The sequence below is a fragment of the Colobus angolensis genome, unplaced genomic scaffold, assembly GCF_000951035.1.
Source record: "Colobus angolensis palliatus isolate OR3802 unplaced genomic scaffold, Cang.pa_1.0 Scaffold67, whole genome shotgun sequence".
NCBI lineage: Eukaryota > Metazoa > Chordata > Mammalia > Primates > Cercopithecidae > Colobus > Colobus angolensis.
Window position 1 is genome coordinate 5,763,983 of NW_012120376.1, and position 3,240 is coordinate 5,767,222.

At 50.0% G+C, this 3,240-nt stretch overlaps 1 protein-coding gene across 1 annotated transcript in view; it reads left to right on the forward strand.

The window, feature by feature from the left end:
• CTDSP2 (CTD (carboxy-terminal domain, RNA polymerase II, polypeptide A) small phosphatase 2) overlaps positions 1-3,240 on the forward strand; it is a 44,491-nt gene that overhangs the window by 2,656 nt on the left and 38,595 nt on the right. The window lies entirely within an intron of this gene.

Below are 3,240 nucleotides of genomic sequence, written 5' to 3' on the forward strand. Positions count from 1 at the left end.
TTTTTTGTATTTTTAGTAGAGACGGGGTTTCACCGTGGTCTCGATCTCCTGACCTTGTGATCCGCCCGCCTCAGCCTCCCAAAGTGCTGGGATTACAGGCTTGAGCCACCGCGCCCGGCAGTCCTCCTAAGTTTCTTCATGTGACTGGCCCATCCCTGTACCCCCAGGCTATGTAAACTGGGGCAGGTGCATTACATGAATGTTCAGTAAATATTAAAGTGAACTGAAGGCCCCCGTCAGTGGCTCACGCCTGTAATCCCAGCACTTTGGGAGGCCGAGGTGGGTGGATCTCGTCTTCTTCAGAGGAGACTTTCTTGACTATCCTCTATCAAAATTAACTGCCCCCCGCCAAATTACTTCCCATTATCTTTTCCTGTTTATTTTGTTACTTACAAGTTCATTGTCTCTCTGCCCCACCCAGACTGAAAGTTTCCCTAAGAGCAGGGACCTCATATTTCTGTCCATCACTGTATTCCACCCCCTTTCACAGTGCCTGGCATATGGCAAGTGTCTGCTTGATGAGTGATGGCCTCCTTCTCCCTAAGTTAGTCCCCTTCTCTCTAGCATTTTCAGTCAGTTCTTTTCTATTAGGTAATTCTTCTGCCTTCAAAAAATATATCAGCTCCTTTATTTTGCAAACTCTTTTCATTTCACCCTTTAGCGATCAGCTTATTTTCCCATCTTTTGCCCCACCTACTACCCAGGAAAAATAGCTAGCCTTCATGTGTCAGAACCTTTCAACTGAAAGCACAGAAGACCAACTAAAAGCACCTTAAACAATGGGCAAGTATATTATTTTTCAGAGGCGGAGAGCATTAATTCCACCTTTAATAAAGTCAGCTTCTCTGTGATTCTTTCCGAAAGCCCTGGCCTAGTGGGCTTCCCCTTGTGTGTCCTTGGCGAGGGCTGCATCACATGCCTAAACCTAAACCAATCACTGACACAGAGGCAGGAAGTGCCCTGGTTGGCTGAGACTCATCAACATTCATCCCGTGTGGCTGAGGAGCTGAGGAGGGGGTCTCCTTTCTTGGGTACAGGCAGGTAAATTTCAGGACAAAATCAAGCCTTTACCAGCACAGAAAAAGGGTAGAGAGTAGCTGTTGAATCTATGAGCTGCCCAATAACCTTCCAATAAATTGTTTTTCTGCTTAAGTTAGCCAGAGTTGGTTTCTGTGGCCTGTAACCACAGAAGCCTGGCCGAGCTACACTCAGGGGCTGCCTGATGAGATGACAGGAGCAGCCTTCTCGGCCAGGAGAAGTGCTATCAGCACACATCTGTGAGGCGGCATAGAATGACCATATAGAAGCACATGGAAAATAGTCCAAGGACGTCAGGAAAAGACTGTGGAGTCATGCATGAGAGCTGAGTTGTTACAGCTTAGAGTCAGAGGCTATGTATTTTAGGTGTCTCATTGTGACTGTACCTCAAGCTATGTAACCTGGGGCAGGTGCATTACATAAATGTTCAGTAAGTATTAAAGTGAACTGAAGGCCCCTTTCGGTGGCTCACGCCTGTAATCCCAGCACTTTGGGAGGGCGAGGTGGGCAGATCAGTTGAGCTCAGGAGTTTGAGACTAGCCTGGGCAACAAGGGGAAAAACCCTGCCTCTACCAAAAATACAAAAATTAGCCGAGCTTGGTGGTGTGCACCTGTGCTCCCAGCTACTCAGGAGGCTGAGGTGGGAGGATCCCTGGAACCCAGGAAGTCAAGGCTGCAGTGAGCCGTGATCGTGCCACTGCACTCCAGCCTGGGTGACACAGCAAGACCCAGTCTCAAAATATAAAGTAATAAAATAAAGTGAACTGAAGTGATCACCCTTCCTTTTTAAAATTTTAAGCCAGGCGTGGTAGTCGGAACCTCTTATTCCCACTACTTGGGAGGCTGAGGCAGAAGGATCATTTGAAGGCCGAGTGCAGTGGCTCACACCTGTAATCCAAACCCTTTGGGAGGCCATGGTGGGTGAAGTGAATCCAGGAGTTTGAGACCAGTCTGGGCAACATAGCAAGACCCCATCTATACTAAAAATACAAAAAACTTAGCTGGGTATGATGGCATGTGCCTGTAGTCCCAGCTATTCAGGAGGCTGAGGTGGGAGGATGGCTTGAATCCAGGAGGCAGAGGCTACAGTGAGATTGCACCACTACACTCCAGCCAGACCCTGTCTCAAAAAAAAAAAAAAAGAAGGATCACTTGAGCCCTGAAGTTCAAGGCTGCAGTGCCCTATGATCGTGCCTGTGAATAGCCACTGCACTCTAGCCTAGGCAACATAGTGAGACCTCATCTCTAAAAACTAAATAAAATAAAATAGTATCTTTCCTTGGTTCCTGAGAGGCCACCCATCTAAACAACTGGCCTCTCCTACCTGCTGCCATTCTTTCTGAAGACTTAACCATTATACCACTGCTTCTTCCCACCTCACCTCTTGCCCTCCTCAGGGACACCCTGCTTCATGGGTCTGCACGTGAGCAGTCTCTCACCTCTGGAGCAGGAGACTCCATCATCACTCAGACCTGCCCCACTCCCACCTCCGGGACTCAGCCCTTCCTTCACTGACCTACACCGCCTTTCCTTTCTCCTCCTGGCTGCCCACTCCCACTGAGCCTGCTTTGAAGAACCTGGCCCAGTCCCTGGCACATCACCAACATCTAATCAGTGGCTGTCAATACTGTCTTGTCCTCTTTCGCTCCCTGGCCAACGGCCTGCCCCCAAGCCACTTCACTGCCCCCCTTCTGGCTCTAGAATGCCCCATCCCCTCACATCCTCCTCTGAGCTAGAAGCTGTTGCTCACTGCTCTCTGTCTCCATCCCTGTTCCCTGCTGAACTCACCATCGATTCTCACGGTCTCACCTCAACCAGGCCTCACTGGGGCCCAGTAATCTTTTTCCTCTTGGGCCCTCTTAGGAGGGCGGGGGTCAGGGGTTCCAAATCAAGTTCCCACAGCAGTTTGTCTAAGCTCCGGAAGCTTCTCTCCTCTCCTCCTCACCTTCCTCCTAACAGATGGCCCACTTTCAGCCACTTTGTCAGCAAGAGTGTCTGGCACAAGCACCACCACTTCCACCTCAAGAAGACATCTCTGGCCGGGCACGGTGGCTCACACCTGTAATCCCAGCACTTTGAGAGGCCAAGGCAGGCAGACCATGAGGTCAGGAGATCAAGACCATCCTGACCAACACGGTGAAACCCCGTCTCTACTAAAAATACAAAAAATGAGCCGGGCGTGGTGGTGGGCGCCTGTAGTCC